General features: G+C 44.7%; 1 long non-coding RNA gene across 1 annotated transcript; it reads right to left on the bottom strand.

Annotated features, from left to right (window-relative positions):
• Positions 1-1,176: 1,176 nt before the first annotated feature.
• Positions 1,177-13,701, bottom strand: LOC309331183. The gene is made up of 3 exons (XR_014151756.1): positions 13,535-13,701; positions 3,520-3,596; positions 1,177-1,355 (listed from the first exon to the last, which is right to left on the bottom strand). It is a non-coding gene; the product is annotated as an uncharacterized lncRNA (long non-coding RNA).
• Positions 13,702-16,065: the final 2,364 nt, after the last annotated feature.

Below are 16,065 nucleotides of genomic sequence, written 5' to 3'. Positions count from 1 at the left end.
CAACTCTTTCAGCCTGACTTCTAAGATCAGAAGAGCCTGCTGGATCAAGCAAATGCTCCATCTAGTTCAGCATGCTCTTCACACCCCGGGCAACCAGAGAAACCTGCAAGCAGAACAGTTTTCCCCACTTGTGACTACTAGCAAGTGGTAGCCAGAAGCACATACTCCACCCAACATTTCTGGTTTGCTACTCAAACCTGCCTCCTGGTTTGCTCTTTGGTTATGAATTACTCTGTAGTCCCAGGTACAGTATGGGCTTTGCCTATGGCTCCTTCCTGACCACAGTCTCTTGCCTATACAGCCCAGTCCTTGCAGTACTGATAAAAAATATATATATTGCACACCACCTCAATATCTTTGCTGTGGAACACAACAAACCTATAGGAGGATGACCTTGTGTAGCCTTGAAAATACGCAGCACTTGAAAATCCTCTGGTTTGCCAAGGCTCCTACTGGCTTCCGGCTTCACCCTTTCAAAGGGTTCCTTGACCTCTTAATTGGCCATTTACTGAGAGGAGGAAATGGTGGCAGGCCTTTCTAGTTTCATAGCCTCAGTGGCTTTCAAGGGCTGAGGGATCAATGCTGATGTCATCCTCTTTTTGAAGGATGTGTTCGTTTCCTGTGCCATCCCCTCCCTGATAACTGGATCACCATCTGGGGCCTTGAAGTAATGTCCCTCTTAGCATCACAATGTTCACTGAACTGGAGTGGTGGCCTCCTTTGGAGCATCCCAAGCTGGCTCCCCTTCCCAGAATATTGGAAAACAGAGGGACTCATTGCTCTCTATTAAGAACAGGGACAGTTTTTGTTTTTTCTCAGCCTCCGTTTTATACATCGTTATACTGGAAGTGGAAAAATTTGAATGTTGCCACCTTGCTTTTGGACTCATTTTTTAATGGCCACATCCAGAGTATACCTTTACAGCCCATGGATTCTCCTAAAGAACATTTGTCCACTCATCACCGAGTTACAATTCTCAACAGTTTAAACAAAATACAGTTCCCATCCTCCAGGTGTCGCTGAACTCCAACTCTCATCCTCTCTGACTATTGGCCATGCCGGCTGGGGCTGATGGGAGTCCGACAACATCTGCAGGACCTCTGATTCCCCAGTTCTGGTCTACGGAGACTTGCAGTTGTTCTCTAGTACTTTAGACATAGAGGGTTCTCCTACCAGGACTGAACCTGGGATCTTCTGCATTCACATCAGTAGTTCAACCATGGAGCCACTTCCCTTTCCTAAAGGGTAGGAGGGAGACCCACAACACTCTTCCATTCAAAGCTTGTCCTGTCCCATAAATATCTGAACCTAAAGGTCATTGATCAGAATTCCTCTTGTTCACACAGCCAGGGCGGCTAAAAGATAGGAAAAGGGTAAGGTTTATTTTCAGTGACTATTTCCTGTTCATTGTATAAAGATATCTTAATCCCTTTTCTGTTCCAGATTAACTCTGTGACATTATTCGCACAACAAATGACACAGATTAGAATCGGCATTCCATCAATTCAGTGCTTCACTGTTCTGAATAGATCTTGTTTATCCCTAGGCTGATGGCTATCTGGTATGGTCTACTTCTTTGGGGGCAAGTACTGTATAGACTAGGGACGTGGGTTTAAACCACTGTACCACTTGGACTTGCCGTTTGGAAGGTTGGCGTTTCGAGGCCCCGCAACGGGGTGAGCTCCCGTTGTTTGGTCCCAGCTCCTGCCAACCTAGCAGTTTGAAAGCCTGCAGTGCAAGCAGATAAATAGGTGAGAAGGTAAACAGCATTTCCATGTGCTGCTCTGGCTTTGCCAGAAGTGGCTTAGTCATGCTGGCCACATGACCCAGAAAAACTGTCTGCTGAAGTGGACAAACGCCGGCTTCCTCGGCCTGTAAAGTGAGAAGAGCGCCGCAACCCCAGAGTCATTCACGACTGGACTTAACTGTCAGTCTTACTATGTAGACTGGGCCACTTTCTCGTGATTTGATGTCATGTAATATATTCCACCATTAGCATGATAACTGTCTCTAGGTGTGTGGGGGTGTGTGTGTGTGTGTGTAAAAACTAGGGACTGCCACCATTGCTCACTCTGCTCACCAGACATGGCTACCTGCTAATCTCTTTGTCAACCCCCTTCCCCTATAACTAGCCAACCCTTCCTTACTCTACACTTGATCAAATCTCCCTTCCTTTACATCTCACCCACCTTTTTCTTATCCCTTCCTGGTTCAACCAAAGCCCCTCCACTCACAGCTCTCCACCCACTCCCAACCTTTTATAGGAGAAGGAAAGCATTTTAGAGAGTTGTTTTCTGAAGTGCCCCCCCCAGCCTCTGTTGAGCCACCCTGCATTTTACATGGGGAGGGGGTGCTTCATAGAGCAGTTGCCCCAATTGCTCTGTGAAGCGCTCCCCCCACCCTTGTTAAATAGCTTGCCTCAGCTACCTGAGCCAACTCCATCACAGTGGAGTTGGTTAGCTGCATTCTGGCAGCTATGTCAATGGCAGCGTGGTGCCAACCATACATTTTTATGTGCATAGGAAGAAAACACAGGCACATACACACATATGGGTTGGCTTATTTCTGTGCATCAACACTCCCACAAGATGTGCCCTGCCTTAATTGGTTTGTAGCACTAACTCTAGTGCCATGCTCATCACAATATTGTTTTGCATTAGGCAAGTTAAAAAATATGTAGACAAATATTGTGCAACTCCTTCCACCCTGTTTTACACCCCTTTTACTCATTTATTGCATTAATAATAATCTAACAGCATGCATGTTCCCCTGTTTCTATCTTTAGAAAGACCTACTTTCAACATCTCCGGTGATTTTGCATGTTTGAACTGTTTCATAGTTCTTTACAAATGTTTTTTTCAAGCTCTCTCTCCCTCTCTCTGCCATCCCACCCCATAGTTTCTTCTGCCACTGTCAAAGCATTAACACTATTCCCACTTCATTAACAAACTGACCCCAAGTGCCAAACTAAAGATAGTGGTCAAAACAAAATAAAAAAATTCCTTCCAGTAGCACCTTAAAGACCAACTGAGTTAGTTCTATGTATGAGCTTTCGTGTGCATGCACACTTCTTCAGAAGTGTATCTGAAGAAGTGTGCATGCACACGAAAGCTCATACCTAGAACTAACTCAGTTGGTCTTTAAGGTGCTACTGGAAGGAATTTTTTTATTTTGTTTTGACCATGGCAGACCAACACGGCTACCTATCTGTAAAGATAGTGGCACCTTCAAAGTCTCTTGTCCTGAGACAAGCAGCAAACCACCACCACCTATTGGCCAAAATGAAAACTTGAGGATACTGTTATGTGTACATAGCAGGGAACTCCGTTGAAGGCAATATGAGAGCCATCTTCAGATATCTGAAGGGCTGCCACATGGAAGAGAGAGCAAGCTTGTTTTCTCCTGCTCTAGAGCGTAAGACCCAAACCACTGTATTTAAAATGCAAGAGAGGGGGTTCCAACTAAATATTTGAAAGAACTTTCCGATGGTAAGGACTGCTTGGCAGTGGAAAGGAATACCTCAGAAGGTGTGGACGCTCCTTCATGGGTGGTTTTTAAACAGAGTATTCTTGCTTGTTGTTCGCTGTCCTGGGCTCCTTTGGCAGAAAGGAAGGGATATAAGTTTAATCAATCAATCAATCAATCAATCAATCAGTGTTGCAGAATATATCCAGGAGGGAGAACAGTCTGGAGGGGGCTCTAGGCCTGCAACCAATCCTCAGCACATTTTCCCCATGCTTGGTGTTGTCTCCACTTGCCTTCCCTTTCTCTGTTTTTAATGTTAGATTGTAAGTTCATCAGGGAAAGAACCTGTTCTCTTTGTAATCTGCAAAGCACCCCAACACTTCCCATCTCTTCCAGTTAGTATAGCAGTGAAATTTGGAAAAAAGAATGTTAACAATACACATATTTTTCATAACAGTCCACACATCCACCTGCTGCTTTTCTTCTGTGGCAGGCATGCCCAACAGGTAGATTTTGATCTACTGGTAGATCACTGGCTCCCCCTAAGGAAGCTATAAAGCTTTGGCTCCCCCCCAAAACCGGGCCTCCTTCCTCCCCCAAAAAACTTCAACAACTTTGACCTGAACCCCTAAAAGGGGGGCAGAGCACTGCCAGTTTTTAACTCTGTGAGTAGATCGCAGTCTCTTTGGAGTTGGCCACCCCTGTTCCATGGGAATATGTGAAATTGACAAGATGGTCCCTAATGGAGGATAATAATTCCCCATGGAAATTCCGAGACCAGGGAGAAGAGTTGGTGGAAGAAGATTGGAAGAAATTTAAAATCTATTTACAGAAATACTGTAAAGTTTTTGAATGTTAATGACATTGAAATGAAATGAAGGGGTTCTAGTAATAAGGTATAAGAATATGTAAGAATGGATTGACATTAGATGAAAATTTGAAGCTATAATATGTGAGGAAAAATAATTAAGGATAAACTAACAGGATATGAATTTGCTGAACCAATCTTTAAATGGAATACAAAAAAGGGAGGCGTGAGGAAGTCAGGAAAATAAGTTAATCAAAAATGAGAAATTAAAAAAAGAGGGATTTTTGTTTTGTTTTTTGTTTTTGTTTTGTTCTATGTTAAATGTTTGCATTTCTGTTTTTTTGTATTTTTGTGTTTTTGTATCTTTCTTGTGTTTTTTTCTTCTATGTCTTATAATTTTTTTTTACTGTTAAAATCCAATAAAATATTTTTTTAAAAAAGAAATTGCAATTGATCCATATGACCCACACATTGTCAAACTGGAGCATTTCACATCATTTTCCCTTTCACAGAAGATCTGTCTCTTTTGGGGACATCCTCCTCCCATGCACATTCATGCCCAGAGAAGACAAAATTGCCACATACACAACCTCTCTCCCTTACATTCTGAAGTGTGTTCTTATGACCAGAATAGTATTTACACTGCATGATGGAAACCTGATGAAGCAGGCACAACATTGCTTCCTTGTAGAACTATCTGGGAAGATGGGGAACTTGTGCTCCTCCGGACGTTGTTGGACTCCAACTCCCATCAACCCCAGCCAACGCTGCCAACGGTCTGGGATGGTAGGAATAGTTGCAGTGCAGTAACATAGGGATGCCCAGACGCTCCTCAGACCTGTTGCAGGTTGTGGGGAAATGGCTGGCTGGCTAGAAGGCTCTCCCCCACCCTCAAATATATGTGTCCCCAAACAGGCAAAGTCATGCCAAAATCTTGTTTTGGTCCACCATCTTGATTCAAAATGGAAACCCTCATGCCAGGTTTGGTGATGATATCTGGAGAGGCTGCTGACCCAAAAAGTAGGCAAAGTCACATTTCAATCCACCATCTTGATTCAAAATGGCAGCCAAAACTCAAACTTTAAGAAGAGTGCCACCCCCACCCCTTAGGAACCCACATGCCAAGTTTGGTGACCCTATCCGAAGAGGTGTTCCAATGTACAGACAACAAACAGACAAATGGACAGACAAAGCACTTTCCAAAATATGTAGCAGGTATACACACATGCACATACACTAACCCTTGGGGTTATCTGGTGTAATTAATTTATGAAATTTATGAAATTCAATGCTGGGAGATCTGATCAGATGGCTTTAAAATAAGATTAGACTAATTCATGGAGTCTGTCAGTGGCTTTTAGTCATGGTGGCTAAATAGCATTTTGATGTACAGAAGTGGCAAGCCACTGGGTTTTTAAAAAGCAGATTTTCCAACTGCACAAATCCCCCCCCCCTCCAGGTACCCCACGCTTAAACAAACCCTAATGAACACAAGGTGTGCTTTGCTCCTTGTTTACACCTGCATCAATGGTACCTTCTCCATAGGAGCAGGTGATTCTTATCTAGTATTATACAGCAGCAATTCGTTCAGTAACTAACACGTGCAAAACCAGGAGTACCATCAGGGTATTTACGAGGATGCAACACAACACCTCAGTGTGCCATGAAATATCAGTTGCAGGGAGGGAAATAGGAGGAGAGATTGCTCCCTTTGTGTCCCACTTGTGGACCTCCAAGAGGCATCACGTCAGCCTCTGTGGGAAGCAGCTTTCTGGAAGAGAGGGGTCTTTAGTTGTGTGTTCATGTGTACTATTTATCAAAGGCTGTCCTTTGCTTGAAGGGCAAAGTCTGGCTTAAAAATAAAGACCCCTAAGAACAAAGAGCAGGAGGGACCTTGAAGTTGTCCCTCAGCATTTAGCACCTGGACATCATACTGAGCAGTGCCACAGGCCACCTGGCCATCGTCTTCCCCACTGCAGTGAGGTCGTAGTTCTAAATTTGCATCTGTACATATCGATTAACGTACAGTCCTACCTCGGGATGAATACGCTTCAGGTTGAGCGTTTTCGGGTTGAGCTCCGTGGTGACTCGGACATAACGGAATGCTTTACTTCCGGGTTTCGCCGCTCGTGCATGTCCAGGCGCTCAAAATGACATCACGCACGTGGGCGGAAGCGGCAAAATGCAACCCGCAGATGTGCAGTCGCATGTTACGCTTGCTTCAGGATGTGAACGGGGCTCCGGAACAGATCCCGTTTGCATCCAGAGTTAACACTGTTATGCACATTTTATGCAAATCTGGCACATTTTATGCAAACCTGGCGTTCTTTTTACCTCAGCATACATTCCCCCCTCCCCACCAACCCTGAACTGGCCCTTCTGGTGGCATGCTGCACATCTCACAAAGCAGGGTTTAGAAAAGAACTGAGATTTGCAGGCCCTGCAGATACCAATCCTCCAGACCAGGCTGCTTGAATCTTGCAGCGTAAGGAATGAAATCCTTTTCAAGTTCCAAAAGGACAATTTTAGCATGCAGTATGGAATTTGAGTTGGCTTAAAGGCAGTTACAATCACACACACAGTAAAGAAAAGGGGGGTGGGGGGGGATGTGGATAATAACATTCCAGAAATTCAAACAGTACTGAAGTTTCAGCCCCAAAGCAAGCTTCAAAGTGACTGCTGACTAGACCATAGCTTCTTTAAAAATGTTATAGTAAAAAAAATGTTATGATATATGATTGGAGTTACTGTTGCCCAGGATGTGTATACACACACATTTTTGCCCTACTGTTTTCTTTGATCAGACGGGCTTTGCAAACTTTCAGAAGTACTGCACAAATCTGCAATCCACCAGGTCCAATAGGGCACTTGCCTACTACATCCCACAATGCCTCTATCATACTAGTTTCAGCTCCCTTGGGAGGTAGGGGAAGTTATCGCTGATTTCCAGTCAAGACCACAGGCCCAGGCAGGATTTGTGTGTGAAAGGAAAAGGCTTCTGGGAGAAGAATGTCTTTCAGATAGTTGGCATTCTTTGTTTCCTTTCTGTTTGGTCTAATGCTAACTGTCTGTTGATGTGAGATAGGCAGGTTTCAGCTTTAAAAAGTCCTATAAGAATGAAGACAAGAGATGTTTTGTACTGCACCTGTGAACCCATCTGCTCTATTACTGGCCTTGTTTGCACATAATGCCATGGCCAGTGTTATATTTGAACCATGCCCAGCAGTTTCTTTAGTTTACTCCTAACAAACCATGGTCTGCTGTTAGCTTGATTTGTTTCAACTATGGTTTGGCATTATGTCTGAGCCCAACACCACGGTTTGTTTGGCCTTCATTAGAGTTTGGACATTGGATAAAAATGTTACTGTCTATTAATGGCCACAGTAACCAATATGGTAGCAAGTTGTTAGGAGATGGCTTATTCATGATGGAATCTCTAGAATGTTTGGAAACATTTTAGGGTGGTGAATGCCTTTCTCAGGAGAACTGACAGTGGCAGGCAGATCTGCTGCATAACAGGAGTTGGAGACCACAATGGTTATGGTATATTACTGTGACTTGACTCCGCATTAATAGCTGGTCTGCTTCAATTGTGGTTTGGCATCACATATGAACCCAGCACCATGGTTTGTTTTGCTGTTTCTAATGAAGTGGTCAAGTGTATTACAGCTGCGGTGATCTCTCATCAAGGTTCACTTGGTCTCCTAAAGAGTTTTTTGCCATCAGAGTTTGGTGGCAGAGGCTCATGTGCTGATGAACCCTCACGGGACAGACCAGTTTGGAAATCCACCTCCCCCTTGGAGCTACAATTTCTGGAGGACTCTTTCTCCAAGGCCTTCCTTGACAAAATCAAGAAAGAAGATAAAATAGATCTATATCTGTTCTAAGCACTTTTTTTCTTAAGCCCACAATATTGTGGGCTAATTGACAGTACCATGAGCAATACCTGGCATTTTACTTCCTTAGTGAACTCATCAGCTTAAACTTGGACATGGTGACATTTATTAGCTTCTCACTTTGGGATGAAAGGAGAGCCCAGGACAAGAGAGATGCTCAGTGGAAGTCTGAACAGCTAAGGCTGGGTGACATCCCCCCCCCCCCCGTCTCAGTTCTGCACTTGGCAGCCACATGGTAGGAGCCATACAAGACTGCTGATGATGGTGTGATTCACGTCAATCCCATGTTTAAGGCAAGCCAAAGGCAATGGTTCTTATTGCCATGGTGACAACTTGTGCTGGCATCTGATCTTAACTTAGCTATGTCAGTCATTAGATTCATATTCATCCTCCTTCTTGGAAATGGGCCTGCGCATTCAAAACTTAGCCCAGCCCTAAATATTCCATAGCCATCTCTGAGCAGAGAAAATGGCATGCATTGGTTTTCATTTCACCCTTTCCTGCAGTGATTTATGGAATTTTCCGACAAAAAGAGATTATATAGATAGGGACAGAGAACCATTTTTCAGCCTGAAGGCGACATTCCCTTCTGGGCTTGCCAGTAGTGGCTGGTGTCAGAGGCCAAAGTGGACAGAGCAATGCATGTAAATCTTACCTTGGTTCAGCTGGCTAGCTTCTACAGATGCCTGCTCACCACTCTCTGGCCTCTATTCAGGAAACCAAAAGGCATTATCAGAGTTCAAGAATGCAGGCTCAACCAGGCAAAAACTCTCCAGGAGGTGCAATGCAGGGTCAATGAAAGTTGTATCTCAAACCTCCAAGTGCCCCTATTTTCCAGGGACAATCCCAGATTTACAGAAGCCATCCCAGTTTCTGATTTGATCCTGGAATATCCCGCTTTTCCTTAGGACATCCCTATTTTCATCGGAGAAATGTTGGAGGGTATGGAGTTATGCAAGCCCCAAGAAAAGGAGATAACTTAAAAACCTTTAGAGGACATCTGAAGGCAGCCCTGTATAGTGAAGTTTTGATTGTCTATTTATTGTTTTATTATTATTATTAGATATGTTGGAAGCTGCCCAGTGCGGCTGGCGCAAAGCTAGCCGTTAGGAAACCGCAATTACTAGACCTGGCTTCTATAAATGCATGAAACAGCACACTGTGCCAGCTTAGCTTACAAGCCAAGCAACAGGCTGTCAAGCAAGGCCCTGCTGCTCATGGTGCTTCAATTGTTTAGACTCTTGGACAGCAAAGGGCATGGTCCCTCAGCTCTGGGTCTTGCCTCCAGCTGGCTGGAGGTGTGTTTTCTCCTCTAGCTCCCTGGCCCCCTGTTATATAGCGTTGCACTATGCTGACAAGCCTGCCTGGCACATTTGTCGCATCCACATGGACTATACATCACTGTAACATTCCCTATGCATTTCTGGGGGAAAGGGAGGTCTACTGTAAGTACAGTATTTTTTGCTCTATAAGACTCACTTTTCCCCTCCTAAAAAGTAAGGGGAAATGTATGTGCATCTTATGGCGTGAATGCAGGCTGCGCAGCTATCCCAGAAGCCAGAACAGCAAGAGGGATTGCTGCTTTCACTGCACAGCGATCCCTCTTGCTGTTCTGGCTTCTGAGATTCAGAATATTTTTTTTCTTATTTTCCTCCTCCAAAAACTAGGTGCGTCTTGTGGTCTGTGCTTCTTATAGAGCGAAAAATACGGTATTCTCATGGCTTTGAACCGAAAGCAACAGCGTGAGCCAAACTGATGCCTTATCTATGAAGGATAACTGGCCAGCTGGTTTCAAACTTTGATCTTCCCAGCTAGTGTATTGTTTCTCATACTTTACCAACCATGTGACATACTGCTGTTTTCTATTGAATAAATGCTTGAATATACAGATTCACATTAACTCCTACAAGTATGGGATATTAATAGCAAGCAGTGCGAGGTCTGGGCGTTTTAGGCCTTCAAGGGAGAACTGATGACAGAGCCATCCTGTCTCCTCATGATACAGTTCTCTTCTGTGATGCTACATGCATTGACTGCCCCTGAGCTAGGTGACCTGAAATGTACCACCTTCTTTTCTTCCTGTGCTATCCTGCCACGTAATCAATGCTTTACAAATAACTGAGGAGACGTGATCATCTGAGCACAGGAGTGTTTCTGCACAGCTGCTGTGCCACAAAAACAGGATGTAACATTAGTTTGAAAAACACGAGTTGCCATTCTGAGTGAGCCCCCAGAAGGACACCCATTATCCCAGTTCTCTGTTTCTGTCATTCATTCATAACTAATGCTCCAGGCAAGGGACCCAGTGCACAGCAGGCTGGTAGCAGCATCCAGCCTCCCACACTCCAAAAGAGACCTTTATTCTATCTATAGAAGTTCTGTTTTTAGCTGTGGTAGCTAATAGCTATTGATGGACCTTTCCAATTGTTCCCCCTGCTTCTCTTTTGTAGTGTTTGGTGTGAATCATCCAAGAAGTGATCTCTCCTCTCTCTTCCAAATCTGAAACGAAAATTAATGTTTTCCTTTGGACATCAGTTTCCAGGGCCAGTGCTCAGGTAATTAAAGACACAAGCTTTTTGTAACCTCAGTGTAATCAGCAGCCTCCATCTCTTAAAATAATTAAAATGATGTGACTAAAGGCCTATAGATATACTGTTGCAATTATCAATTTTAATTGCTGTGTCACTTAATAAGGGTCTATGACACCTAATGGTGATTATGATCCCTTGTCGGTTTGCAGTGCAATTATAATTTTCAGAGTGGAGAATATCTCAAACACATTCATATGTATTTCTGCAAGAAAATTTACCTTCATTGTTTTTCTCTTTGTTTTTGTCCATCATTCTTTCATTATAGTAAAGATTGCCTATAGATTACCAATAAATAATATTTGCTGCCAATAAAAGGCCACTGACCTAGAAGATGCCATGGAGAGAGGCAGCAGCAGCAATATCATCCTTGCACAGAGGTTTAAATGACTTTCTGTCAAAAAAATCTTTATCCTGCTCTTTCTACTGCATTTCCCTCTCACTTTCCTTACCAAAAAAGGCTGTTTTTATGTTTATTTATCTAAGATTGCTTTTATTTTTATTTTTGGGCCAAAATTGTTGAGCCAAGAATTTTTTTATTTTTTATTTACAGGAAAATACACACTTCCCCAATGAGTTGCCATACATCCAGGTTTTTCTGGACATTTGGCCGACTCGCAGGAACCACAGATGTTGGCAGCCTTAATTTATCTTTAAGTGGGTATGTTGTTCAAAAGTGCAAAAGCACTTTCATCCACATTCATGGCACAAACCTAAATTTACTGGTGTGTAATTGAATTCATCTAAAATAGTGACATGAGCTCTGTACCTTTCATTGCTCTTTGGTTCTGACTTGATCTTCAGTACCAACTACTGGCTTGTCTTGTGACTTAACGGGTTCCCACTCTTGACTCACCTAAGATTGCTGCCCAGCCCTGACACTAAATGGGACTTCCCAGGGATCCCACAATACCTGCCCCTTTCCATAACATGCATTACTTCTATGAGAAAAAATATTTGTGTTTTCCTGCCCGCCCCCCCCCCGTGAGCATTTTCCATCAAGTAACAAGAAAAGAAACTGCATTCTTAAATTGAAATAATTTATTATCACTTGTACAACTTGTATGCAGTGGGATTACACGAGCACCCCCCACTCAGCTCTCTTAGTCTTAATTCCCCTCTTTTACTGACGCACACCCACCAAACCCAAAAGTCAGTTGCCCTGTTGTTATCTTTTCATTCAGCACCCTAACAGCCCACGGATAGAAGCTGTTCTTTACCCTGTTGGTGCGACTAATCATGCTTCTATATCTTCTGCCTGAAGGCAGGAGATCAAGAAAGTGCCAGCCAGGGTGTGAATCATCCCTGAGAATTTTCCTCACTCTCCCGAGGCAACGTTCTTCTGCTATTTCATCCAGCGGATTCACGGGACAGCCCATAATATCTTGTGCTGTATTCACCACCCTCTATAGGCACTTCCTATCAGTTGATGTCAAACCAGTGTACCACACCGTGATGCAGTATGAAAGGACACTTTCTATAGTGATTAGAAGGAGATAATCAAATGGCCAGGCAGGAGAGAAATGCTCAAGCAGAATTTCTGATGCATTCACCTGACTTTTCAGGTGGCCAAGAGATGTTTGTGAATATCCTTTCTTTCATCCTGCAAAGCATCTCTCTGCTGGTATGCACTCTGCAGCCTTCCCAGGTGCCACACACCCTCAAATCTCCTGAATTCTTGGCTAGACATTCCTGTAAATGCAGAAGGAAGGGCGGACAGGGCTTGCCTACTGCCTATTTGACAAGTGTTGTTTGTGAGGAGACTTTTTTTACTTTGAAAGGAATTGTGTAGAATTATTTTTATAGGTAAAAGGAAGGACTTCCCTTGAAAATAAAACTTTTATGTGCACCAATCTCCATAGTTACCCTCCCCAGTTAAAACCCAGGGGTAGACAGTGTTAAGTTGTGGGTGAACATATCAGACGATACAGCGATTCTTCAAACAGCTCTTGTTTATTCACAGGCCAGGACAGAACTGAACTGAAGGGTTCAGTCAGCCTGCTTATATAGAGCTCCAGTACAATGTAACTGTAACAATTTTCTAAAACTATCCAGTCACTGAACGTCACTTTCGATCCCTTATTTGCATAACTATCTACAGTATCCCCCTGTTGGCCCAGGGTGAGAACTTCAGTACATAACAGACAGCATGAGGTAAGTCCTGCCAGGAAGTTACAGACACCCAGGGAAGCTGCAGTGTTGGTGAAATATTTAGTGGAAAGAAAAACATAGACAGAACACTGGTTGCCTTTATCACAGGCAAAGAAAAAGAATTAGGGAATTGAAGGGAAGTTTTCTTTTTGCACAGCACTGAACATGCATCTTGCTAGTCAGGGTTGACTTGATACATTCGGAACCTGAGGCAAACCACAAAATGGTGCCTTCCCCCACCAGCTAGGGAAGAAGGGGTAGGAAAGATCTACATCAGGAACAAGGGGGGAATCAAATCAATCTTACCTGAAGGTTGAAATGGGAATCAAAGGCCATTGGGGAAGCGCTCTGAATCATGGCAGGTGGGTGCAGAGCACAGGACATTCCAGAGGGCAACCCCTGGCATTTCCTCCCTAGGGGTAGCAGATGCCCAGCAGCACCTCCTATTCTTCTAGAGGCTACTGTAAAGGCAGCATGGCTGGGGCATAGCTGTCAATGTTTCCCTTTTTTTAAGGGATATTCCCTTATTCCGAATAGGATTCCTCGCAAGAAAAGAGACAGCTATGGGCTGGGGCTGTTGAGGTGACAGCAGAGCCAGCCTCCAAGGCAGGGGTCAGCAAGGTTACCGCGCCTCGGGCGGTGTCTCCAGTGCCGATCATGTGGTGGGCCAGAGGGTAGGGGAGCGCATGCCCATACACATGCTCACGCGCTATTTCCGGCACACTTCTGGGTCAGAAGAGCACCGGAAATAGCTTGTGCACATGAGCATGGGCCTCCTCCGACCCGGATGTGCACCGGAAATAATGCTTGCGCATGTGCAAATAATGCTTCCACATGCGCAAATAACACTTCCACATGTGCAAATAATGCTTGCGCATGTGCACAAGCTATTTCCGGTGCTCCTCTGACCCAAAAGTGGGCAGCTGCGCAGCACAGCGCCAGTAGGAGCGGGCGGCAGGGATCGCCACAGGCTGGATAAATGAGTCCCTTGGGCCTTATCTGGCCCGTGGGCCTTAGTTTGGGGAGCCCAGCTCCAAGGAGTGTGTCTTAGCAGCAGGGCTGGATTTAGGTTTGATGAGGTCCTATGCTACTGAAGATAATGGGACCCTTTATATGTCCAGCTGTCCTTTGTCAACAACAAATTGTCTCTGTTTTTTGTGTTGAATATATGCTATATGGTAATTTATGGACCTAATAGGTATCTAAAGCCATTTGCACATAACAAAATATGTATTTTATCAGAGTAATTGTTGAACGGAAATACAATTAAGAAGTACATTAAAACACTGTTGCTGTATGCAGGTTTTATTTTATTTGTTTTTTATCTTATATTTTGGAAATGTACATCCAGTTTTCTTTTCCTTTAAATTTTCAGGGGGCCTCCAAGAGAGTGGGGCCCTAAGCTAAAGCTTGTTTATGTATACATAAATCTGGCACTGTTTAGCAGCAGCAGCGGGAAATGAATTCCTTGGAGGCCGAATCCGCTGCCTCACTTTCCCTCTTGGGTGGGCTGTCCCTGTTGCTAGTTCATAAAATGTTCTGCAGGGGATTCAGCAAGACATCACCTCTGAACTTGCCCCAACCTCATTTGTACAGGAAAAAGCCTGAAGCGAACAGGCCAATGTGAGACCTGACCCACTTTTGCCTTGTTTTAACTGAGACAATTTTCTGGCTTCCAAGGGAAGTTTAAACACATTACTGGTCTGCTCTCCTATCTATAGAACACCCAATAATGTATTTCCGAAAATGGTAGCAGCATTTGCGAATGAGCAATTGTTCATATACTTCTAACTGTGCAAGAGCTATTTCCAGCTCCGATCCATATTCAAAACTTGCACTACATCTGAAAGTATCAGCTGCTGAATATCACTTGTCTGGTGACTCATCAGTATAAGACTGGCAAATGCAAAATTGACCCAAAGCTGTAGGCATGGGGGGGGGGTACAACTTGCATTGTAAAAGCAGAGGCAGTTTGGTGTAGTGGTTAGAGGCTATGGTTAAGGCTATGAGGAGGATCCAGATTCAAGTCCCACTCATCCATGAAGCTAATGGTATGACCTGAGGCCAGTTACCATCTCAGGGCCTAATCTACCTCATAGGGATGTTTTGAAGATTAAATGGTTGAAGCTTTCTACCCATTGGCTTAACTGGAAGAAAACATGCTTCCAGCTTCCAGTGTTCTGGCCAATGAGTGCCAAGGCATGAGGATAACTGACAATCACTAGGCCAGGGGTGGGGGACCTTATGTACTCAAAGGTCACATTCCATCATGGGCAATATTATTAGGGTGTCCACTTAGAGTGCTTCCATACTGTGGGAGGGATTTGTGTACATGCCTGGAATTTTAGGTTTGTACAGTACAGTGCTGTCAGAGCTGCCCAAGATCCCAGCTCACAGAGGACCAACGCCAGGTCGTCGTTATATACAAAAGTCTTTATTGAAGTTCAGTTTCCATTTCAAAGCCGTGGCGCGCAGCTCTACGTCTTAAACCCTAGACCGCCGAAGTTCCGTCTGAATCTCCTCCCCCCTGACACCAGTTTAAGACTCTAGCCCTGCTCCACCTCTTCCTCTGCTCTCTCCTCCTCTGGGTCCTCCTGTCCGCTGGGGCATTCCCCTTTCTGGACTCTTCTGACGCTGAGTCCCCTGACTCCTCCCCCTGCCTCCGGCGGGCTTTAGGACCTGGTTCCCAATCCTGGTTCTCTGCTGTCCCGCGCGCCTGTACATTTGAACTTGGCTCTCGCGCCAACCCAGTAGGACCTTCCTCCTGACCGTTACACTGCTTCTGTCACTGCTTCCCTCTTCCGGGATGCTAGCTGGACCTGACCTCCGTTGCCTGACTGTCCGATGGAGGCATGGTCAGCCCTGACTCATCTTCTCTCCCTGCTGGTCCCGATACCTGGGACTCTCCCCCCCCCCACTATGCTCTGGTGGGGAAGCTGGTCCTGATCTCCAACTGCTGCTCTGAGAGTCCCCGCTGGCCCCTTGCTTCTGGAGTGTCCCCCTTGGGACCCCCCTTGCCCTGGCCACCGGCGCCCCCTTCTGTGAATCTTCCGATTCGCTGGAGAGGCTCATGGAATCTCTCGGGCCACTGTCATCTTTTCCTACGCTGCCCTCCGATTCTTCCCCTTCACTCTCCATTTCCTCTCTTCCCTGTGCT

This window comes from Podarcis erhardii, assembly GCF_964252035.2.
Source record: "Podarcis erhardii genome assembly, chromosome: 16".
NCBI classification, from domain to species: domain Eukaryota; kingdom Metazoa; phylum Chordata; class Lepidosauria; order Squamata; family Lacertidae; genus Podarcis; species Podarcis erhardii.
This window is presented reverse-complemented; position numbering and strand designations above follow the sequence as displayed.